At 42.1% G+C, this 26,295-nt stretch overlaps 1 protein-coding gene across 18 annotated transcripts in view; it reads right to left on the bottom strand.

Annotated features, from left to right (window-relative positions):
- ZMIZ1 (zinc finger MIZ-type containing 1) overlaps positions 1-26,295 on the bottom strand; it is a 346,742-nt gene that overhangs the window by 243,872 nt on the left and 76,575 nt on the right. The window contains exon 3 of one of the 18 annotated variants that reach the window (XM_065067697.1): positions 19,437-19,579. The exons of the other annotated variants lie outside the window; for them this stretch is intronic. The gene's annotated coding sequence lies outside the window, so the exon portion shown is untranslated. The remainder of the gene's footprint in view (positions 1-19,436; positions 19,580-26,295) is intronic. 18 annotated transcript variants of the gene reach the window in all.

Here is a 26,295-nt window from a genome sequence, read left to right on the forward strand (position 1 = left end):
CTGGGTTGGTTTGGCTTTTTTTTTTTTTTTTTTTTTTTTTTTTTTGGGGGGGGGGGTGGGGGGGGCGGTGTGGGTGGAGTTTTGGTTGTTGTTGGTTTGGGGTTTGCTTTTAAACCAGGCTACAGTGGATTCTAATTAAAAAGAAAGCCAAATAAAACTAAAATGTTTGCTACAGTTCCTCAAATGGAAGGAAGGAGACTCCCCATGATTTGATAAATTCTGATAATAATTACAATTATTTTTTGTTTTCTACAGCATTCAGAAAATGCCATGGCAGCTGTTGCCAGAAGAGAGACAGCTACAAGTTAAATGCATAATCTGTGAAAAATAGAGGACAGCAATGTACTAATACCACGATGTATATACAGTAAATAATACAACAAGAAGGCAGCAGGATATCTTTTTCTGGGTTTTGTTACCAGGCTACATATGTTTTTCCCAGTGCCACGGCAGGTGGGAAAAAAGTAATATTCTATTATTTTTAAGGTCTCAAAATTAACATCAAGCAAACGTAACTAGCTATTTCTGTGTTTAAAACCACAAATGATCAATAATAATCAACCAATCATCCAAACTTCCAAGACAATCATGAAATGATGTACCTTGTTCTTGAAGCTCTTCTGATATGCGTCAATTACATTTTCCATCTTTCTTATGGATTTCTAGGAACTTCAGATTGTTTTCCATTCCTGATCAGTTTGCTTTAAACTATCATCTGACGCCAGAAGGCAAGGTTCTAAATAAAATTATCATCATGAGGCCAAAAGCCAAGTTGGGAATTGACCCCAGTATTATTTTCAGATCCATTGCTCTTCTTCAGTCCCTTTTCAATGTATATTTGCCCACCAAAACAGGAGTGCTATAGCTTACAACCCTGCACTGATGTTGCTTCTCATTAGCAGGAAACATTCACAAAGCCATTTTAAAGATTACATAGATGTTTTAGCCAGGTCCAAAGACAGAAATGTCAATACAGTGGCTAACTAGATAAACTTTCCTCCCACACCATCTTTAGGCTTTCCATCCTTTGGTAATGTTCACTAGAACTCTCTGCTTTAACAAGAGGCAGCAACGTTGTTTTTCATCATCCTGAAAGGAACCCTCTCTAACCATTTTAGACTGGAGTGAGAGATGAAAGGAGAGGTTTTACCTTAAAAACTAAGCTATCTGCTGTCGATCTGAGCAGCCAGCTGTTCCAACCAGGCCTTCCTCTGGTCAGGCACTGGCTGGAGCTGCACATCTCCTTTCAACAGTTCACCATCTGCTCATCACATCCATCTATTGAAACAAACAAACAAATCCACACAAACAATCAAAAATTGCATGATGCTTCCTTGCTTATTTTCACACCTCTGCTAAAGGACACACTAAGGCTTCATGGAAGGCACCACACTTCGGCCTATTTTCTGCTTGAAGATGCCAGCAGGACTCATTACTGCTAACCAAGTTTGCTCTGCCTGTATGTCAAGGAAATACAGCTTTCTTCAGCTTAGGAAGTGGATATATGATTAAACATACCTTACACAACCCAAATTAGAAGACACAAAGGTGAATTATGTGACACTATACATCCCAAATCCAACATTAACATAAAAAGCAACTGTTTAAGATAATCAATCAAGCTCGTTTACTAAACTATGTGGCTAACAGCCAAAAGACAGCAATTACAAGGGGTTTTACAGATTCAGTCAGAAAAACAAAAATCCATTTTCTAGAAGAGGGCTCATGATTCACCAACTCAAGTCAGAAAAAACACAGAGGAATTCTGCCTTTTTCCAGCCTTCTGTTACACAATTTTACAGTCAAAACACACATCTTGGGATAAATCAACTTGCCTGTTTACACTACCTTTTCAGGTTTCCACGTGCACAATTTGCCTACCAGTTTTCAGGCATTATGTAAATAATTATTAACATCATATGGTTTCAACTAGTAGGTGAAAATGCCAGATAAAATTCTTCACGAAATGACTTCTATAGCTTTCCTTTAGCACACAAAACTAAGAAAGTCTTGCAATGATCATATGTGCTTTTTAAGTAACATCATTTCAAAAGGGAAGAATGACCTACGAGAATTTTCTTTCTAAAGACATAAAGCTGAATTTGCACAAACCACAAAGAGACTCGACAGACACAGAGGACAATCTCCAAATAATCTAATATCCAAGTGCATAAACATAAAATACTTTCAACGCATTTTAAGGCTCCAAAAGATGACAACAGCAGTCCTCTAGGCTGACCTCTGCACTGCCGCTAACAATCATTCAGTACTGCAGGGATCTCTGAGCCATAATGCACTGGGTCACTCTTCAATTACATAGTACATAATGCATCTGATAAGCCTGTTACAGCGATAAGCCTACGTGTACCACTGATAATTAGAAGTCTACTAAGATGAGGTAAGAAAAAGTCAGAAAAAACAGTATTTTTGTTCTCTTTTAGAACATTAAAGTATTCGCTTATCTAGTAAAAAAATTTTGACTTCTCATTGGAGGACTGTAAACTAAATTCATCAGTTATATTTTCCAGCAAGCAAAACTATTTTGGAACAAAACAAGGGGAAAAAAAAGACCAAAGAACCTGGGGGTTAGGGGGAGGCATGGCGGAAAAGCAAAAAGAACAACCCAAACCTGCACAGGCAACTTGAGACAGTCAACAGGCAACCTGATGTTTTCCAGCTATCACGTAACAACATGGGAAGTTCCACACTAGCAGAACCTCAGACAATAAAAAAGAGCTGCTGTGTGGCAGCAGGTGAAGGTGCTGCCAGGCAGAGCAAAGCCTGTGGGTCACCACCCAGCCGCAGCTGTGCTGGAGAACAGGACACACAAGCCTCCTGCCTCAGTTTCCCCACCTGAAGCAACAACATTTACCCACCTCACGCCAGAGCACTGAAAAGGTTAACTCATGTGTGCAAAGTGCTTTTGAAATGAAAGCACACTTTATTTCTCTCCTTTCAGCAATGGCAGTCATCCTCACAGAAATCTGAGTAGCCAGGAGCTTCCTATTCAGCCAGTTATAAAAGTCACGGTTCTCTTGATAGCTCTGCGTGACCCACTTCTCCACCTCGAGCTTGCTGCAGTAGTATTTAAATGTCGAGGAGTTTATCAGTATATAACCGAAATGTTAAGGGGGGAAGCACATTAGTGGGGACAGGAAGCGGCAAAATTTATGGCACATAAAAAGTACTGCTTATTCAGATGAAATTTATTATAGCCCATTTGAGTTAAAATATCACATACGTATGAGGCCTTAATGAAACTGTAATCCAGAGGGGCGCAGGGAGAAGACCGAGCAAGCTGCATGCTTGTGTGGAGAGGATGCGCTCCTGCAGCTGGGCAGGCAGAGCGGCGATGGGCGGCGCGTTTACACGGGTGTTTGGGACCAGCATCGGCAGCGTAACAGAAATCCCAACAGCCCTGGAAGTTCATGGAAGTGAGTTGTGGAAACAAACTGACACAGGAAGACGTATCAAAGGTTTCAAATCTATTCTATATTAGACATTGTGGGGTGAAGGCACAAAGAATCACAGCTGACTGGCACTAACAGTAGCTCTTGTTGCCTCCATGCACAGCAAGGAGCAACAGAGAATCCCAAACCCTGCAGGAAGCTTCAGGGGTTTCCAAGACAAAAACGTGAAAACAACCATTTCCATAGAAAGCACTCTTCCACAAACTGCTTAAACAAAGTGGGTTTAGTCCTCCCCATCCCTTACACAGAGTGGCTGCGGAGGCTCCCACTTATCCTTCCTATAGCTGAGGCACAGCTACTACCTCTTGTCTGCAGACAGAGGAGCAGGAAGCACCTGGACACCTGTTCAGTCCCATGACACCTGTAGCACACTCGCACAGCACACAAGCAGAGCACACGGACTCTGGCTACTGGCCCTTCCTGCTGAGGCTGCCACTGACTCACTAGCCAAGACACACGTACACACACATCACCCTGCAAAAGACGCACTAGAAGTGGGGTTTTGCGTCTTGTTTTCAGAGACTTCTTCCTGCACTGCTGTCTGCATCCCCTCTCACCCACTCCTGACCAGCACAGAACTGTACAAGGGGACTTTGCATTAATAGCCTGCTGCCGGCATCACTGTTTCCGAAGTAAAGGCGGCAACATCAAAAGACATCAGGCTAGCTTGTTTCACAAATTTTGAATTCCTTCAAAACCACCTTTCCCCTGTAGTTCACTTTGCAAGTACAACATGTACTACACAGAACTTGGGGTTCAGTTCAACACCACTGCTCCACGAAAAATTACAAATACTGCATTAAGGAAGTCATGGTTCAAAGCACCTATTATCAGTTGACTATGTCACCAAAAATATCTTCACTGAATATTTCTTTCCTAGATTAAGTCATGATCAAATATTTCTGGACAGCAAAACAGACAGCTTGAGCACCAGTTAACTTGGCAGGCTGAAGGGAGCGTGACAGCAGATGTAGGAGCTGCTACTGCATCAACAGTACACACAGCGTGGTACAGAGACCTGAACCTCGGCGACCAGCAGTGACGGTTGTCTTTGTGATGGCCACAGCAACTGCTCTCCTGGTAAGGCTTCTCCTGGCATGCTCTATCTCATCTCCTTTAAAAACAAACACACACACACACCAAACTTCCTCTACTTCTTTATCGAGAAAAGAGTTAAACCACAAAAAGCTATATTGATGCTAAAAGCCGTGACATAAACAAAGCATGACATATGTTCCTGCAGAACACAAGACAGATGGTCAGAGACAGACAAACTTAACTCCGATTTCCTTCATTTTGAATGAAGTGAAAGATTTTCAGAATATCCACATTATTAGATTAAACCAATATACTGAGTATGTTTGGCTTATGTCCTTTTATGAGCCTCATACTCTGTTAAAATTGAAAGCTGTTATGAACAGTGTTACTTTGAAATGAGCAAATATATGCCTTATTTTTCGAACAGTAAACACACAGCAAATTCATAAACCAATAAATACATTTGTAACCAGCATAAAAAATTCCTGGGGATGTATTTCTGAGCATCCAACACAAACTCTCCCTTCAGAAAGACTCATTTCTCCATACATACACACATACAGGTATAGTTAGAGCTGTGTCTAACACATAGGACAGAATTGGCAACAACGGACAGAATTTAGGTCTTTGAAATGAATATGCCTTACAAAGAAGGCAGTGTTGGCAGCTGAGCAGGTAATAAGCCTTATTAAAATCCAAGTTCACAACAGCTAACTTATATTAATATTTTCACATTACTATTTTATAAAACATAGCATATGCCTCCTGCACCAAAAACATGAACTTTGCAGAAAATAATGAAAATTCAGCTCAGTGTCAGCAAATAAAGTGCAAGAAACGAGATGGCTTGGCATGAGTAAATATTTAAAATACAAGTAAATAAACAGAACGGCCAAAAGACCAGGTTTTATCCTCCTTGAAGTTCCTTAGTTCAGCATGATACCATTTGTAGAAGCTTTGAGTTATCATGCCAAATGTATAATTTCACAATGAGTTTTGAGCAACATTTACTTCTCCTGGAGTTCGATGGTTATCTGAAAACTACTCCTTTCACTCTTTTTCAGCTTCCAAGCAGAGTTTTAGCCTGTTTGCACACAGTATCTAGAATACATGCCCACGGAAGCTGCAACAGCCAGTAGACAGAGGATTTTCCTCTAGACATCTTGAAAAATTCCAACAGCTTGACTTGCTATATACAAACACCTTACATCGGCGGCACTGTTTGGTAAGCGATGCTGCCTCTCTGAGTCTAGACAAGCACTACGGTACTAATTCCAAATGTCTACAAAGGGACAAGGTGTCCAGCTCCTGGGCAGCTGTGGGCTTGGTGGCACCGCCTCGAGCTCTGCAGTAAAACAAACAGCTCGTTACTGGGCTTTGAATTGTTGGATCCTTTTTAAACTCTCGCTCAAATAAGGAAGCACCCCTAGACAAGCAGAGGAGCGCACACAAACACACACGCCTGCAAAAAGTAGATGCTGTGATTGTGCTAACGAGACAGAAATAGCAGCATGACCGAGACCCGAGTACATGATATGACACGTGCAGCTGTCTAAATAGCTCTGCTGCCGGTGTCACTGCCTGCTAATGGCATTCCCTTCTGCTCGGCCTCGTCTCGCCACTTCACACAAGAGCTTAAGAATTCAGGCATTTCCAGCTCCACCGAGACTAGACTACCCACTTAAACAAATAGGAAAAACAGCCACACAACTAGTTAAGAGTTCACTCACTTTGGAAAGGATTCAAGAAAGTCTGGATCATACGGCAAGAACTCAAGTATCTCTTATTTCTGGAGTATTAAAATAAAGGTGGGAGATTCCTTATTTCCATCATTATGAATGTCATTTTCCAAGGAAAATAAGCAGGAAAGAAAAAAAGCATTTACATCTCCTATACAGCAACATCCGATGTAATATTGTAAAAATACCAGCAATCTCTGTTTACCAGTCATCTCCACAAAATGTTTTACTGGAGAAACTACTTTCTGGTCATGTACGGCACGCATCTTCTGAATTTCTTCTAATGTTTGAAATGTCATATTACAATTTCAGGTGCATGAGCATGAATTAGAAACATCCCCAATGATTTACCAGTCTAACAGAGGTAAGTCACGGTGCTGAGATGTCTCTTAATTTTACAGACCTCACCTTAATTTCAAGGGAAGAAAACCACATTTTCTTTATGTTGAGATTTACACTCTAATTGTGTTGTAATCCCAGGACAACGTGGTGGATCCAGCACCCCTGCCGCTTCAGTTCATAGCACCCATGCAACCAATAAGATATTAAGAGCTAAAAATATCAGCCAAAGGACCTTTCTTCTCTAAGCTAGTATGTGTCCCTGCAACAGAATGTACACCATGCTAGCAAAATCCAGATCAAACAATTTCAGGAGTTTTTGGGAGCAAGTGTATTTTTAAAATTCTCGATGCCATCACACAAACTTGGACCTAGACTTCAGTTTCACATTCTAAACTAGAACAAAATTTTGGATAGACCGAGTCAAAAGAAAAAGAGAAGCTTATTTGTGATTAAACTGTGGCACCATAATACTAGAAACTAGCTAAATACACACCACCTCTTTATTAACCAACAAGAAGTGAGCTAAAACAGAAGTATTTCTCTACCTTGTTAGCCATTTTCAGTTAAATATCGGTCTTGTCTGGGTTTGTTGCCTGCCAGATGGACTCTGCTGCACACAAGGAACAGAAAAGCTCACACTGCGGGCATCAGCCATCGACAACCCGGGCAATCGGACACTGAAGAGCACCAGCCAGCGCTGCACCTTCTCCTGAAACATCCAGACAGGCAGCAGAAACCACCTTCTCACTAACAATAGCACTTTGGGAACAGGGAGGAGTCCTGGGGGCTTTTGTAGACATAAAAGAACAAATAGTTGGTCAGCCCTGACACCAGGGCTTTTTACCAGCTTTCAATTCTCTCAAGAAAATACCATTGCTTCAAATGAAATTAAACCTAAACATAAAAAGCAATGCAGAAAAGTCACTTACCAAAAGCAAGCATCTCTTTGCCAACATATTGATATAGCACCAAGCGCATTCAGAGATCAAGAAAACTAACGTTTATAGACACTTGTTTAAAAACAGAAACAAACAAAACCCACAGCACCCACCACAAGCAAACTACCCTATATGTAGCTTAAAAGAGAACTACCATATATAGCTATGTCATTAAAGACAATTGCTCAGGCAATTAGAAAAGAAAGGTCATGTTTCTGTCTGCCAGCCTCACAAAAGGCTCAGAACCCAAAACTTCTGCTTGGCCTCACCTGCAGAAGCATTTATACCCCTGCAAGGAGATGAGTGTCACCTGCCATCGCCCCACCTGGGCACAGCGGCCAGGTGAGGGAGGGGAAAAGGCAAGTGTGATGGAAACACACAACAACTGTGCAAATTAATGAGTTCAATTTAATTACCTCCCAACAGAAAGATTAAATAGGGTGCAACTGGTGATACAAAATTGTCCTAATAGGTTCCACTGCTTGAATCCACTGCTCATCAAGTTGAATTGATTTTTAAACAGTGGAAATTCAAACAACTCCCATGAGAAACTAACATAATTCCCATCTCAATCAAATGCTTTGTAATAGTTACATATAAAATGTGATTTTTTTTTGAGGACGGAAAGTCGATTATTTCTTCCCCTTTCATTCCTATAGGAGACCTGGCAAACTGATAGTATTATCAGAACAACAATAGAATACTAGCACGAACGGAGGATGAAAAGTGTACAAGCATACTATGAATAGTATTTTGCTCCTAACTCAAAACCCCATTTTTAATAAAAGCAGGAGCTAAATATCTTCAGTGCTTAAAATAGCAGGACAGTGAGGCTATTGCTAAGTTCTTTATAATCCCAGCCTTCCAGAAATAAATTTGCAAGTATGAGAACGCCCAGAAAGTAATTTAAGATAGCAATTACTTTGTATTTTACAGTATGTTCCCAAAGCAAAGATTTCAAATTTTGTTGCTAATTTTGAGGATCCAACCGAGCTACTTCAGGTGTACCTGAATTCACTATGTGCCGTGAATACTTTACACAGTTTCCACTTAGGCATGAAAAATTTCTGAGCAAAAATCACTACTGAGTTCAAGAAAAAAAAAAAAAAGCCTGGGTATTTTAATTTAAAAACCAAACAGCACTGTTGTACAAAAACAATCCTCATCTTTTCACATGTATGTAACATTTCTACAGAAATATACAAAATATCATACAGCTTTTTGGAGAAGGTTTTTTGCCATGACCTCTCAAAACCGACTCAACTTCAACTATTTACACTTCATTTCACCAGAAAAAAGATTTGAAAAATACATATCTCGAACTGAGATGCTGTCTGAAAAGTCCTATCTCACAAGTGATTAATATGCTGACAATTTGCCAAAACAGGGTCCATTTATCCTCCCAGTGGGCGAGCAAACATTTGCCAGGACAATCGAGTATCTATGCAGGGTGGCCGCAGACTGAGTGGTCATCAGGTGTTAAATAGCAACTGACATTTCAAATGAAATCCAAGGGCTGTCAGCATCAAAGGTTCACTGAACTGGAGCAACTGAAAGGCGAAGGGAACAAACAAAATAGCTGGATGTCTTCTCAGTGGCAGTTCTGTCTGTTTAATTTTATTTTTGCTAATCGATACCGTAACAACAAAGCATTTCCAATACTGGCTTTGTGTAATTCTTCTTCATTAAATCATACTTGCATGAAAGGAATTGGGGCTCGCACAGCGTTAGAGTAAGGCTGCATTCCAGGTGACATCAAAGACTAAAACAGGAGTGGGGGGAAAGAAAAAATAAAAAGGAGGAGAAAAAAACCACCCTGTGCAACATTAAATACCTAACAGGAGATGACAAATCAAATGGGAATTACTGTGGTAAAAACATAATTAAAAACTTGATTGAAGTTAAACAGAATTTACATAACACTGCAAATTAACTTTACGCTGAAAGTATTCACTGGGAAAGCAATAAAAAGGCATTTCATTAGTAATCTATATTTAAACAATGTGTACAATAGAGCTGTTCTAATGAGAAACGTAGGGTTTTTAATAACAGCAGCTTCCAATGGCTGCCAAGAGACACGGCTATCACTGGGAGTTCAGCACATAAACAACAATCTGCGGCAATGCCATGCGCGGATTGTAGCCGCGAGACCCAGCACAGGTTGCTGCTCTACAGCTTCTTGTGATAAATTAACTGCACTGAAAGCACAGGTACATTGAGCAAAGGAATAGCCCAATTTCAGCAGAACTGGGATGTCTATTTTTCTTGGAATTTTTCTCTCTCAAAGCATGTATTAAAGTTTTCAGGAACACACATCTGCTGCCATGACATTTCATTTCCATCTCTTTAGGGACACAGCCTATTCGTGATAGTGATGAAGAATCATATCTAAATCATTAACTCACATAACACAGTATTACCGGTAAAATAGTAATAACAAAAATAGCAATAACAGCTCATTAAGTAGAAATTACCCAAACACATACCATTCATCTCCAAATGCTAAAGTCAAAATATCTACATAAGAAATGCACTGTTACAGTCCCAAGATGAAAACTTCCTAAAACACATGATGGAGAACATAAACCCAGTTCATCACAGATTTTAGAGGGAATCCAGAAGGTCACTTAAGGACTTCTCACTTACTCCTTCTATCAGACAAATATGGTTTGGTCTTTCTCAAGCCACAGATTCTTCACAAATCCCAGTGAAAGCTCAGCAGGCTTGCAGAAACAACCCTGCTTTGTCACATTTTATAAATAATCCAGTTGTCTCCTCAGATCACCCAACCACAACCTTAAACCCATGTCACAGAACCAATGGGGTAGTTCAGGTCACTATTACTTCCACATTCTTACTTTTCAAACTAAGTGCTGAAGTCCATAATTTTAAATAAAGGATTAAGCTGCCTTCAGGTGCAGGCAGCCACCCATCGCACCTTCTGACTAGAATTGGGTTTTCAACACTTAGATGGCAGCTCAGGTACTTTTACAGCTTTCCCATAGATATCTGCTGTGTGTTTTGGGTATTATAAAGCAGTATTTAGTAAAACAAAGGAAAACTAAGAAAAGCAAGATTTGTTCTATGTCTTGGAATGATAAACATCAGAGAGTTACACTGGATACCATGAAACTGTTATGTTGAAACTGATGCTACCTTAATTAATACACTCTAGGATATGCACAGCAAAAGACTCAATTCTCTAGTTGATGTGTTTCCAGCTTATATAGAAGGACTTAAGTGAAATGGCTATAAGCCAAGTGATTTATTTCCCACAGTGCCCCAGACACAAGCCCTAAGAGCAGGAATGAAGGAATGAAGCCCACAGAACGAGGAGCTCCTCCAAGACACAGGAAGGAATGACTGCTGGCCGCTGCCTTGTAAATCATGCCAGTTTTACTTTTTCTGTCCAAAAAAACATAAGTTCTAGAATTATTTTTTCTCTAAAACTTGTATTTATTTTTTTTAAAAGAACATAAAGCAAAACCAACCAGAACACTATTTTGCCTAAGCACATGAATACCAATGTCACCTCCACACTTTTTTTTTCAGAGTAGAAAGGAAATGGACAGCTTACAAAGCCAATGACATTTGCTAACCAACACTAACTATGATGGAAGGCAACCTCAAATAAAATACCACAAAGAAAAGATAACTAGCTGGAAGATATCCCCATCGCATTTACTCTACCAGCCACTGGGAAAAGGTTTGCATGATATTATTCCAACAACTATGCTAGCCACCAAAATTGTCAAGTTTTATGTTGTTCCTTTGCTAAACATTGCATGCAACTTTCAGATTTGAAAAAATATTTTAAAAAAATTAATAATCTGACATTATGCATGCAAGATGTGTATATTCCAGAGGTTTTCCATAGCATTGAAGAAATTAAGGTCATCTTCCTTCTCAGCTCCTGAGACCTGCACCCATTTTGCTGCTACATCACATTGAGGAAATTCTCACAAAGTTCCTTTAGAAGAGGGAAGGAAGGGGCCTCAAATCTCTCAAAGCAGATGGTAGGTCAGGTAAGATGCACGGTATGATAAACCTCACCAGACTCTGGTGGAGCAGATCCTCGTGCCAAGTCCGGAGCTCTCCAGCTGGCAGAGAGGGATGAGGACGCTCATTGTCCTCGGGCTCACCCAGGAGCCATGAGCTCAGGAGAAAGGAATTGCCCCATCAGTTCCGAGAAGAATATCGACACACCAGAAAGGAAGCTGCGCTCAGGACTTTTTTAACACGGTGTATTTATACCCAAGAGAATGCAGCTCACATGCAGCATTGACCCACGTCAGAAAGACTAAGAAAAATTGTGCTGCAGTAAAAACTCCAGGCCCAACCAAGCCTGCGTGTCCATTATGTACTGTGCAGACACAAGAGCATGAAATGATCTTTATTTCGAAAAGCTTGTAATTCTATGAATAAAGAGAGAAGTTCTGTAGCATTTTTAAAAGGCTACTTATAAAAATATGAATGCACAGAATATACCAACAAATGGGTTTTGGTAAAGTTGTTGCAAGCTTCATATTTTTATTTGGACAACAGGTATCAAATTCATTATACTTAGTTTGTTTGAAGAAAGCCATGACTTTATGTACTTATATTTAGAAAACGGATATTGTGGGAAAACAGGGCCAGTGATGAGTGGGAAACTGAATATTTAAATACTCTTAGGATTACTGAATGTAAGTCATCAACACGGCAAGAGAAGCTTCTCCAAAACCTTTACCATTGTGTCACTGCACCATGCACAATGAAGGTCCACCCTTTTCTCCCCAGATGAAGGGTGTGCCATGCTGGCCAGCAGGTAACTGCAGTAAATCCTTTAGCTTAGATCTGAAAACAGAATAGCTGTGCTGTACTGTGATATCAACCGCTGGTTCAAGCTCGTACAAAGCCAAGACAGCTGCCTCTGTACCACGGCACATTTTATTTCTAAAGCTGGATCAGTCCACACTGAGACAGCTTGGCTGTATCTGTGCAGATATCCTAAAAATCAGAAGCAAGCACCACTTTCCCACACATCAAGTGCTCAAGACAGTCCTGTTGCAGTATCTCAGCCTCCAAATTTGACTCAACCAACACAAAGTACCTGGTACCCAAATCCATTCCAAGTGAAACTGATTAAGAGAAGCCATGAAACATAGGATTACTTCCTTAAGTAAATGAACAAGATGACACAATGGTCTCAGTCCTACAACTGTCACCTCCCTTGAGGTGACCTTATTCAAGGTAACTCTGTTTCTCAGTGAGGACAATAGAAATTCAGTTCCAAACTCCATTGGAAATTCTATTTTCCAAATCAGACCAAACACAAATGACCAACAGAAGCCAAATGTGCCCCAAACTTACTATTGGCACAAGTGTTGCCAAACTCTCCAGCTTTTATCCTCTTTCCTCTATACTGGGCAGAAGTGAAAAGTTATATCAAACCCTTCTGCCATAAACATCTACCCAGGCGCTTGACAATCCAAAACTATCTGCAACCCCCATTATAGCTGAGGAGACTCCGTGGCAGAAGAGCAAATTAGAGCACATTTATGACTCTAACATTATCTTAAACCCATCCTATCCAAACTGAGGGCTTGGATAATGGCACAACTTTTACAGTATAGCTAGATCTACAGAGATACAGCAATAGCCATTACTGCAAATCCCAAAACAGAGAAGATAACAGAAATATGAAGGTTCTAAAATGAATAAGGTTCTCATCCAGTGAACTGGGAAGAACACAGAATATAAAGCATGTCATACAAGCCCTCTGTTCTTACAGAGTATAAGCATTGCTGCTGTCCTCCCACTCGCTTCAGCTCAAAATAATGGTCATGTCCAGCAACGTGGCAAGTCCTCTCAGCACCAACAGCCTTCTAGAGGACTTCAGAAGAAATGCCCAGACTGCAGTGCCCAAACACTGCATCAGTATCGGCACCAATCCACTCTTCCTTTACACCGCCTGGGGTTCATTTCGCACAACCACTTCTTGTCACTGCAGGCACTTCATGCACTCGACGTTCTCTGCAGGCAGTAGCCTGCAACCAGCTCCAGGTGTGCATGACGAGCGAGGTCAGGAGCAGCCCTCACCTAAATACAGCTGCCCCTACAAAACGTAAGTCTGAAGGCTAATGTAAGGTTTCCAAAAATGTAGACAAGACCAGAAACGAAAGTCTAGACTAAAGATGCTCTTGAACTAGGTCATGATCAAGACCGAGAGACTCTGCCCTGAGACACAGCAAGGCTTGGCACTGCATCCCAGAACAGGGCCAGTGCTGCCCTCTTCCTCCTAAACCAGGAGCTCGGCCACACTGCTGCCACACAGCAGCCACAGACACCACTTAGGTGTAAAACCAGAACATACGTAAAAGTGGAAACCAAGTGCTTTTGTCATTCTTTCATAAGAAGAAGGTTTCATCTTCACCATGCAGCATTTAGCATTTAATACTACTACTTTGTTTTGAATCACTTGCCAGACACTGTTGGCAAAACAAGCAAGTTGAAGACAAGTGCATTTCACACATTAAAAAAACAAAACCAAAAACCATGCCACAGTTTTTCATTCAAAACTTCAGTTACGGGTTAGAAGTAGTGACAAAAACCCAAAAACTGTTCCTTCAGAAAACACCTCCATCCTTCTGTGAAGATAATCTGTATTTCTACTTAGTGATGTGTTGCATAGCTAAAGATTTTCCATAAACTGAAGCTGATTTAACTCACTTGCCAGATTTTATTCATGAAAAACAAAAAGTCATCTGCCACCTGCCAGGAACAACCCCAGGTTCCAGTATAGGTTGGGAAATTACATATTAGAGAGCAGTGTAGGGGAAAGGGACCTGGGGGTCCTGGTGGACAACAGGATGACCATGAGCCAGCACTGTGCCCTTGTGGCCAGGAAGGCCAATGACATCCTGGGGTGTATTACAAGGGGAGTGGTTAGTAGGTCGAGAGAGGTTCTCCTTCCCCTCTACTCTGCCCTGGTGAGACCACATCTGGAATGTTGTGTCCAGTTCTGGGCCCCTCAGTTCCAGAAGGACAGGGAACTGCTGGAGAGGGTCCAGCGTAGGGCAACGAAGGTGATTAAGGGAGTGGAGCATCTCCTTTATGAAGAAAGGCTGAGGGAGCTGGGGCTCTTTAGTTTGGAGGAGACTGAGGCGTGACCTTATTAATGTTTATAAATATATAAAGGGTGAGTGCCATGAGGATGGAGCCAGGCTCTTCTCGGTGGCAAACAATGATAGGACAAGGGGTAATGGGATCAAGCTGGAACACAAGATGTTCCACTTAAATTTGAGAAAAAACTTCTTCTCAGTAAGGGTGACAGAGCACTGGAACAGGCTGCCCAGGGAGGTTGTGGAGTCTCCTTCTCTGGAGACATTCAAAACCCGCCTGGACATGTTCCTGTGTGACCTCACCTAGGCGTTCCTGCTCCAGCAGGGGGATTGGACTGGATGATCTTTTGAGGTCCCTTCCAATCCCAAACATACTGTGATACTGTGATCTTTGAAGCTGCTAGTCACTGTAAGAGGGAGAGGCCAGTATTTTCAGCTGAGCATACAAAGCTTTTGCTGTCTCTCTCTTCCCAACCCAGCCTCAGAATCATCTCACGCAACAGCCACCTCCAAAACTGTACTCTGACCTGCAATTAAGTTCTTTACCCGTTATAAATCAGTTCTGAGACTCTTTTTTTACTGACACTCCGTGTACATCTACGCACATTAGAGCATACATGACTACATCCATATTGTGTAGATTTATTTTAGACAACACTTACACATAAAAAAATACGTTAATGACGTGGCAGAAACCTCTCATAACTGTTCTCTTCCCACTTCCAGCAACCTTCCTGGAATAACATCAACTTCGCAGTCCGTGGGAAGCGACAGTGTGAGCTAGTACACGTTAGCGAATTCAAAAGGTCTTCTACAAATCTAATAATTATATTTAATTTCATATACAAAGGTCATCATTAAAGTCTTTACAGTTTTGTATTTCAACATATTAATACTTCAGCAGTAATATACGGAATAGTAACACAACATTAATTACTGCAAACAGCAACACTGCACAGATTTTAACAGGGTGCATTGGAAGCCATACAATATTTTAGCTAGTGCACACACACTTTGGCCCTTTTTAGATCATGTTATGTATTGGAAAAAAAAAAAAGTCAAAAAATTCCAAATGTAACCGTCTCTTTTACTACTCCAAGACAAAATACATGAGATCTAGCTAAATTTTGAATAAAATTTCCACTTGTGAGAGAGGAGGAAGCAAGAACTGGAACTGAGGTTGCAAGCCAGTGACACAGGTAGCTAGAGCAGCGATCCAACAGGAGAGTGTGCATAAAAACTGAGCCAAAAACCTCTTAAGAAGTATTACTACATGATTAAATCACAACAGCACACTGTCATGATCTAGTAAGACAATCTCAAGTTTTAGTGTGGCTGTGACAGAAGAAGGGGCTATTTGCCCTACAGGGTGTTTCAAAAAGATGGACCCAGTTTCAAAGCAGTGTATTTCACAATGGCAATGTGTTGCAATTACACAAAAATTTACAAGTGGTCAACTGATTTATCAAGTACGTGCTGTACGGACAACATATGAATAATAGTTGAATTTGTCCCAAAGTGTCTTCTTCCACTCAAAGCAGGGTCCATGTTCTCGAAACACCCTGTGTAATGATCCTGGTTTCTCCATCTCTAATCCGCAGCCCAGGCCGACAAAACAGAACTAACAGAAATGCCACGTGAGATGAAGCAGATTGGGTGGCTACTACAGGACAGATCACAAAAGGTTGGCTTGCTTATGGAAAATATGTTGGCATCATTGCTTGGACTTAAAAGAAACCTGCACCATCAAAAGGCAAAGCACAATGGAATACCTGGAGACCCAAGGATGCAAGATTACTTTAAAGCAAAAAAGGGAAAATCCTATTGTCTCCCAGTCTCAAGCACAAGCGTTTCAAATTCTGACCCTCTGAGCTTACAGAGTCATATCCAGATCCATTCACCTCTGTGTTTTCATTGATAGGTTGAAAATAACATGTTCCTTCCCTCCCATTGGCCCTAAGACTTAAATATTTAAAAGACCTGAAAAATGCATCCAACATCCACAAAATCATGCAACATTGATCTTAACCTTCTGAAAGCAGAGGAGAAAATCTCCTAGCTGGTATACAAACAGCAAACTGAAACAGCATCCCACCAACACAACAATGCTGTATTTGCCTTGTTCCTTAGGAAGCAGCCATGGATTAGAATTTAAAAATAAATATGATACATCAAGCCACTGCTAGCAATGGTCTCATTTTCATGCAGGACAAATTAAATAAATAAATAAATAAATCCCTATTTAATTTCTTCCAGTTGCACAACAGCTGGATGGAAGGAAGCCTGGGCCCCAGCAGAAGACACGTTTTCTTGCTGCCCTCCCCAGAACAATGGAGGGCACAGAAGGTGCCTGTGGGCTGGTGGTGAGGGGACAGGGCAGGGTGGGCTGGGAGAAGCCATTTGGGAACAAGGAGAGGAATGTGGCTTTCCCAGGCCAGATGGATTTACCACACTCAGTTCAGGCCTGGAGGACAGAGCTGCAAGTCATCAACGCTGAGGCAGGCCAAGGCGAGCGGCATCCCCTCCGCGCTGCCAAATCCCCCGCAATTAGAGCCAGCGGAACCCTTGGCTCCCTGGGCAGGGGCTCGGCAGCGGGGAACAGCTCGCTAGAGGGGAGGGGAAGCACGCTGCTCTATGGCAGAGTGGTAAATCAATTGCATTTTTTATTTCCACTACTGAATATTATTATGCTCGCTCTCCCTGGCTTTTATGAATGTTTGCCTTACGCCATAATGTATTTGCCAGAAATCAATAGTCTTCTCTCCTTGCAAACTAACAGCCAATGTCACCACCTTTCCTGCATGTGGATCAACCAGCTCTGCCCACTGCATCCAGAACAGGAAAACTGGTTTCTTACTTGTCGCATTTCATACAAATCTTCAGCTAGGAAAGCAGAGATAAATACACCTATTTCAAAGCAGCTGTCAACAGCTTTTAAATCAAAGCCTGTGTCTTAAAATATGCTTTTCCATTGAGCAACTATGGAGGGACCATTACAGGCCTTCATTAAAGGAACAGCTCATACCAGGAATACGGGCATTTTGAACTGTTTCATCAGGATGTGCTAAGGATGGTTCACTCTCAAGAGAACTGGAAGGAAGTGAAAGGTGTTCTTCTACAATTCAAATGACAGTAGCAAAAATTACTAGTCTAAATACAAGTAATATATAGAGGACCAATTGTGAAAGGTGCTGCACATTTACATGACAGTTTTCAAAACGACAATTTTTTAACTCACATGAGCAAAAAGAAAAAGCAGAAGAGACATCACACCTGTAATTTAGACATAAAAAAGACATGATACTCTACATTTCTCAGAGCTTTCTGCACCAACTCCCTTTTCTTCCTTTATCAGTTCTCTGCTCAATCATCCAAATTCCAGTATTCAGCCTTTGCTCCAAAGCTCAAGCCAAGTTCCCTGTAAATTATTGCTCTGAATTTTAAAAGAGCTTTTAATTGTTTCCTTCTTTGCTACAGAACCTCCAAAAGCAGGAATAACCTTTTAAGGTAATGTCTTGATATCCCCTTAGCCTCCATACCCTTTTCAGTTTCAATTTGCTTGGTTTAAACATTTTCTCTTCTGTAAAGAGATTAGCAGCGATCTTTTCAGCTTCTCCAACTTATCTCTATCTACTGTTTATCCTCCTATTCTGGACCTCCCAATGGGCGGCACATGGAACTGGTCTTCTGCCCTTCTGAGCCCCATCTGACTCATCTGCAGCTGTGGGAGCTGCATGGAGCAGCTCTGGCGTGGTTGGCTTTCAGAGCTTCCGACTTGTCCCTCTGACCCTTACTGAAATAACAACTGAGCGTGCAGGTGATGGTACCTCAGGGGCTGCCAGAAAAGCTTTAGCAAGAAGGGCTGGCTCATCACTCAGAACAGAGGGTACCTGCTGTGGAAAACAGCAGCCCTTACTGGGAAGTACGAAACTGCAGGAGGTCCCCTACCGTACGTGTGCAAGTAAATCCCTCCTTCTTCCCACTCACATGGACAATGTTTTAGTATAGGTTCCTATGACTGCACCATCAGCTCCTAAAAAACCCAGATCTTAAAATAGTCAAGTTGTCTGCATGTAGTGGAGCAAGGGTTTCTGTCCTCTGCAGCACTGAACAAACAAGCTGAGTGTGGATTTTACAACTTCAAAGTAGTGCACCTAGTGAACTTTTACAGGAGATGAGCTATGGTTCCTGCTCGCACAGCTGCATGTGCCCTCAGCAGAACACCTGCCACGAACACAACACGGAGGTGACCATTCCCACCACCATACGCTCCCGAGGGCAACACTGAGCTACAGCAGAACACCTCACGCTTTTTTCCAACTCTCTGGTAGAAGTCTGTATGTTTACTGGGTTGCCTGTTCTTGCGACCCAGCTCTGAGCACAAAGGGTGAATTGTAACCTTGCTACTGCACCAGGCCAGCGTGGGAGGAGAAGCGCCCGCCCGCTGCTTTTGGGAGCAGCCCCCACGCTTTCCCCTGAAGTGACTCTCTGTTGCTCTCCAGTACTCTTCTGCAGACGGGCAAGTGCCAATTTCCACTCGGTTAGGACTAGCAAATTTTGTGTTTGTAATGCATGGTTGGTGAAAAGAAAATAACAGGCTTGTTCATGAAAAGCCCAGGGTTGGTAGTGCAAAACAGCGACCAGGGAAGCTGCTTGGAGCAGAGCTGGATCTGTCAGCTCGGGCTCAGATTATACCTCTGCAAAGCCATAAAACTGCTGCTGTCCGGGAGAGCCATCATTCAAACAACAGCCTGAGATAAACCACAATCTGATGAGTGTCACAGTCCCTTTGACACCAGCACTTACCGTCTCCTAGTGTTTACAGACTAATCAGTTTAGCCTTCCCAACTGGCTGCATACGAGGCAGCTGCTCACGGCTTGTGTTTTCTTACAGCCTCCCAGAGCAGACACCCAGGGCTCTGTAATTTCCTCTGCTCCTCTGGCTCAGGCTGCCCGAAAGGAGGAAAAAGAAAAAGACATTCATTTTCACAATTCTTATGGCGTGGAGAATCCTTACTCATTTCTTGTGAACGCTTAGAATTTGATCAGCTATTTTTAAAGACCAGCCTTTCACGTAAACCTAAAAGGTAACAAAACCTCAAAGGTAACAGTTACTACAGTAACAATTCTGTTATTATTTCCTTTTATCTTGTAAGTTAAACAAAGTATTTAAAAATATTTATATTACTGAATTTTAGAAAGGTTCTCTCAGGCGTTGAAGTTGATATACCTGTAATATACACAGTGTTATTTCTAACTTTTTTTTAATAAGTAAAATATATAAATAGGCTTTGATTGCTCAAAGCATCCATCCAGCATTAAGCACTGGGGCATAGCTTTAGGCATAATTGTACTACTGAATTCATCAGCTGCCTAATCATAATTCATTTTGCATCTATTTCTGCTAATTAAAAAGAGAAAAACTCCTAACAACTCTTACATAAGTACTGTATTTGTTCTCCGCAAAGACACCAGGCTAATTTACCAGTGATTAACAGATTATCTAGTTTTGCTGCTGTCACTCTGCAAGGACCAGCACCCAGAGCCACCAGGGAGGACAAGAAAAAGCCAAGGGAAGCCCCTGGCCCCTTGCCCGCTGCCACCCAGGCCTGGCTGATGGGGGACAGCAAGGGTGATGGCCTTGGCCCCGGGCTGTGCACATGGGAAAGGACAGGTCCTCGGTGGGAAACCTCTCCTGGCCCCTGTGAGCGCTCAGCCAGGCACTAAACAGCCTGGCAAGAGCGCAGAATCCTGCTGACCACAGAAAGCCTGGCAGGGGCTCTGCCCAGAGAGAGAGCTCGGGGTGGCCATGCAGCCTCACGAGAGCCTCTGCTGCAAGCTGGAAATGAACCGCAGCGCGTTCCTGATGCCCTCAGCCCTCACCTGAGGTCCAGCACAATGCAGACTCTGCAGCAGCAACCCCTCTGCTTAAGGCCCCTGCTAACACCGAAATCTTCCCCTTTCAAAGAACAGCTATCAGCAGTTAAAGATCTATCCTTTTCTGAGGGGGCAAGGCAGCCAGCTCTCAGCAGCAGAGGGAAGAACCGCCTCAGGTACCAGCTAATCCCTCCAGGCACAGAGCTGTGCTGAGAGCAGAACCCAACCGCAGGAACATCCTCATTGACCCCTCGGACCCCCAGGTGAGCCGGGATCATGGGAGCTGTGGTACACGAGAGGACATGCAGAACAGCCCTACATGGAACGGCTTTTTTCTTTTTATCTCTCATAACCCAGTTACATTAAACTTGAGGAAGGTAACTTTAATCTGTGCCGTTTTCAGGAGTTTTCACCAATTTAACTACTAGCTGTTGGTAATCTTGTCTAGGTTCCAGAGAAATGTGGAGCATAAGCAGCTGTTAAAGCAGGAATGAACAAGGATGACACCACCAACATTAGTTTTGTAGGCAAGTGCTGTTTACCTCTCCACAGACTAGAGCATTAGAGACACTGCCAAACCCTCTGCTCCCTGTAGGTGACAGCAGGATAGGTAAATTAGTCCCACAAGCAGGGATAGGTATTTAAGATCATTACGGCACCTTGGATTTTTGTCACTACATATTTCAAAAGTAGGAGAGGAAAAGCCAGCATAGTCATATTCACTTTTGAATACAGATGAGGTATTGCTTTTAAATATTCCTTTTTTGATCCAACTTAATAACACCCTCAAGTGGAAGAGGAGGTAGGAGAATGTGTTTCAGCTACACAGAGACATGAGGTCATCTGCTTTTTTAATAAACTGGACAGAAAGAGATAACTGAGTATTTGGTGAGGTGCAAGAGACACACATTTCACTACCAGCCTGATTCCTTGACTGAAAACTACACTGTGTACACAGAGTAATGAACTGCAGCACCCATACCAAAGCTTTAGCTGTCTATTTTTTTAAAACCTTTTTATTTCCCTGGTTATACAGCTCTTTCTTTTGACAAGCTCCAGTGTGAGAATCTAGACTTGATTAATCAGACCTGACTCAGCTTTCACGTCCATTCCCTCTTACAATCCTTCGTGCAACAGAGACTGCCACAGGATGGGCAAATTACTTCAGACCTCTGCTTTTCTCTCCCAAAGCTCTAAAACCTTTCCCTTGCTGTTCGACTGAAGGCGATTCCCACCCCAGGAACAGGACGTGCAGGCTGGTCCCAGCGCTCGGCCAGGAGAGCACGTCCTGGTTCGCAGCACACCAGCACCGTGCCTCGGGCAGCTCATCCGGCTCGCACCAGAGGCTTTGACTGCATGATAGCCGACGAAATGCATTATGGTCATACAACAACAAAGTGTGTTTCGTGACCGGTACTGAGTCACGACACAAAGCCCTCTGCTACTTTTGAAGGAGTTATGGAGTCTGCCCCAATGAAATTTGCATTATGATGGGCTAAATGACCCCCTTAGAAGTATACCTTATTTCTATACCTTAGAAATACAATAGAGACAAAACAAATCATTTACCTTGGTAGACTTCTTTGTAAGCAGCTAACCAAGCTGAGAGGTCAATGTTATTTGAGGAGTGTGAAAAGAGGTATTTAACATAAAAAGAGAATCCTACAAAGACCTTTACCTGTAGACAACACTAACCAGATGCACCAGAAAAGGTGCAACTCGGCATAATTCTGAGAAGGATCTGCCTAACAGTGCATAAAGTTAACAATAAGCACGAATGCATCCCTAGTGGACTAAGGGAATTTATTGTTCCATAGTTAAAAGAGTTGCTGAAAACAATTTCACCCTGATAGTGAATAAAATCCACTGACACCCCTCCTGTACGTGAATACCGAGAATACTGAAAAGCATAACACTAATTCCGATCTTGATCAAAACACAGAATAAAGCAGCATGCTACTCAGAAAAACCAACTTATTTGACTCCACTTGATACAGAAAGCACTTCAATGGAACTTTAAATATGCAAAATTAACTAAAAACAAAAGATTTTGGCAGCTACTATTTCTTTAACACTGTCTTGAAATGTGTTCAAAAAGACAAACTGCCGAAGAATTAAGTACAGGTTTTCATTAATATTTACAGAAAAGACATGCCACAAACACTTCAGACAATACGTATTTACAAAACACAGTACATTTAGCTGACTGTATAACTCAATTAAGGATAGATTATAACCTTATTTTAACAGTTCAGTAACAGAAAAAAAATCTCAGATACCAACTTTTTACAAAAAACCGTTCTCAGAGGATATGCAAACAGTCTCAGTAAGTTTACAGCTGAAGGAATAATAACTAAGTGCTCATCAAGTAAGAACAAATTACTTATAGATTTCAAATCAAATTTCCTCCACAATTTATTCTATAAAAATTCAGTGCATTTTTGAAACTTTGATCTAGAGACATAAAACAACAACAGGCACTTCATAAGCTACAGCCACATGCTGCATTTAAAAGATGCTGATTTATCTGATGAGTGGGATATATACATTTGCTCAAGTGGTTATGCCACTTGATGCTGATTTGTGGGTGGCAGAGCCGTGTAGCAGTGCTGGGCTGAAGCAGAGGAAAAACAGCTTTGGTACATGGATCAATGGAACTGCAACGTTCAGAGTTCAATTATTTATTTCTAAATTTTAAAGCGAAGTCAATGAACAAACTGGATGCAGGAAATGGGGACTCCAGCTCCACCATACGTTACTACATAAATTACAGCGTGCTTTTGCACCTGCAGTATTCATCTGCAAAAAAAAGAGCCATGAAGCCATTAAATATTCTTCCCAACTTTTTTTGACAGTAAACACTCCTGGCAAAGGCAGCCTGCTCCTGGGTACTGACACGGCCCCTAGAATGACAAAGGAATCTTGAAGCTGCTGGAATATAAATCACAGCAGTAAATGTAGGACTATTTACATCAAAAATGCCTCAGAGATTGTCTTTATTGCCTTCTGGATTAGCTAAAATTTCTGTCTGTAACTGGAAACAATGTGAAAAGGTATGAAGTAAACTTACTTCAGCATCAAGCATCAATTCAGACTCTAATTTCCAATCACAGAACTAAATACTGTGTCAATGACCTGAACCAGAAAAGAGGAATTTGTGATAACAGAATAATGCAAATTTTAAGTTTTGCTGTTCCTCTTACCATAAATGTTGTAATAATGGCTACTTAAACAAACAAACAAAGAACAACTGTCACTAAAAAGATACATGCTTATTGATGATGTTACAATTATATTTTAGAATTATAATATGAGATATCTGAATGCACACCTAGCTGATCAGAAAGAATAATATTCATGAACATTTTATTATGATATTCCTTAATGGAAATAATTTCTATTTAATATCATAGTATAGTTACAAATTGTATAACAGTATTGTTAGATATTATAATAGAATGAAAAGAACAATTTAAACTTCAAGAATTTTTGCAGTAACACTTCAAGTCAGAGCATATTTCTTAATATCTTCATTTTATTACAATTACAGTGTTAAAACTATAGGCTTCCCCAACAGTCACAGGAAATCCAGGAACAGTGAAAGGAATAAACACACACTGCATATTGATAAAGTTTTCTTTGCTACAGAAAAGTGAAACACATACACTACTGGAATATCTACCTCTTCTCATTTACTAAGCCATCTTTTACACCTCTCCCGTCAACTCCTCAGAGGCACTGACTGGATCTTCTTTTGGATGTTGAATTTGTTAGTGAAACCACTGATGGGCTGAAGCCAGTGGCAAAATTCCTACAGCGGCTCTTAACTTTGTAAGCAGCAAAGTCATTCCCAAGTTCAAACTTCTCTTCAAAAGCAGTTGACATCCTCCCACCCCAGCAGCTAAAGAGCTCTCCACATGCAATCATATACCATGTTCAAACCTCCCTGCCATTTGAAATCCAACCATTAATAGTTACCATGGAACTGGTAGCATTTTTGACAAGGCAACATTGCTGATGTGCATTATCGGTTCAGGTTTTCTAATCTTTTGAAACACATGCTTGGATTGCAAAAGATAGAGAGACATCACAAATGCATGAATTTTCACGTCTCCAAAAGCTGTATCTCATGGTATATTTCAAATCCTTTACATTTAGTTGGAGAAAGCCATTAAAGAGACGCAGGGAATAACAAAGATTAACATGTGCACTCTTTATTTAAATGGACTGAGGCCCTGCGAGGGTTTTTTTTGCAGCAATTAGTTCCAGCCTACGAAAGGCACAGACATTGATACCACATCTTCACATTCTCCTTGCCAAACCAGACACCGTATTCTGATCTCTTCATTTCTAAATCAAGTTCACTTCCAAATATATCCCCTGCCGCACGCACACACAGAGGGCAGACGCACAGTCCTTCACCGCCGGCCCCGTTCCTGCAGCAGGGCAGGGCGGGGAAGGGCTCCCGGTGATGGGGGCTCATTCCCAAAGCCAGCCTGTGAAGAGCACAGTTTGTAGCAGATGGACAGAAAAGGTGCCCGTGTGGGGCTGCTTTTCAATCTGCCGTCTGGCCTCAGCAAGAAGCCGCTCAGTGCTCCTTCCAGGCTGATGACACAAAGCCGCGCGAGGCGGGAATAATCCCCTCCCGCAGATCCCCACGTCCGTCTTTTCTTACAGACAGCACCTCCACATTGCAGGAGAGCCCTGCGGCAGCTGCAAACGTGCAGGGAGGTTTCCTTCACATGGCGAGGAGGGGTTAGTAGGACCAGACGTGTCTTGGCTGCTCTCTCAAGCTGCACAAGGGAGAAACCGAGTGAGTCCTCGGATGCATTTGGACGAAGCAATCCCGCTCCTGAAGGCCTCTCCACGCCTTGGGAAGATGGAGAAACCAGTTTCCAGCCTGCAGGTGCAGAAGCAGCAAGCCAGGACTCTCCAGACACACAGCAGATATCTAATGTCCCCGAGTGGACTTTATGCTCTGACTGCGTGTGCTGATGACCCCACGTGTGCCACCCCAGGGCTCACACTGACATCCTCAGTGGCATTCAGCTCAGCTGATGGGAGATGCTGCTGCCCCTAATTAATACAAGTCATCAGCTGCAGGTCAGTGATCACTGACTCCCCGCTCTTCTGTGAAAAGTGAAAAATCTAGGTACTGAGGCAGACATTCAAAATCAGACAAATCGGCAAACTGGAGAAAAACATGCAAAATCAGAGAAACTCCATTAGCAGCTGAAAATAACCTGCCTGCCTCTGGAAGGGATTTGGGAGCATTCAGAGGACTCCCGCCACAGGCAGGCTGTGGGGAAGGCGACATGCAGGCTGCAGAGCACTGTGCAAAGCAAGCTTCTCCATGTCCTTGTCTGTGCTTCACTCTCCTGCAGTCTTCACTTTGTGGTACGGCCAATCATGCCTCTGAGGACCGTAACACACATATGGGAAAACATGGAGGAAGCATACTGTGAAGCTCCTGTTCTTAACGCTGCATGCAAAATCAAGCTGAAAGAGTGAGGTTTTTGCAAATGAGACAATCAAATGACTCACTGCTGTCCTAAAAGCTGGTCACACTCCTGGCCATGCTTTTCTACTGCCAACCTTGTGTTGGCTCTGGCACTTGACAGACTATAGAAACCTATTCACTTTAACTCAGCAAGGAATCAATTCAGTAGAGTGGGGGTTTTTGACAGTCTAGTGAGTTGATTCAGCTAAACACCAACCTAGTAGGAGTCAAGGGTGGGTAGCTCCACACTTACCCAGCTAAGAGAGCCTACTCAAGGGATGCCAGTGA

Source organism: Columba livia, chromosome 6, assembly GCF_036013475.1.
Source record: "Columba livia isolate bColLiv1 breed racing homer chromosome 6, bColLiv1.pat.W.v2, whole genome shotgun sequence".
In the NCBI taxonomy this organism is placed as follows: Eukaryota; Metazoa; Chordata; class Aves; order Columbiformes; family Columbidae; genus Columba; species Columba livia.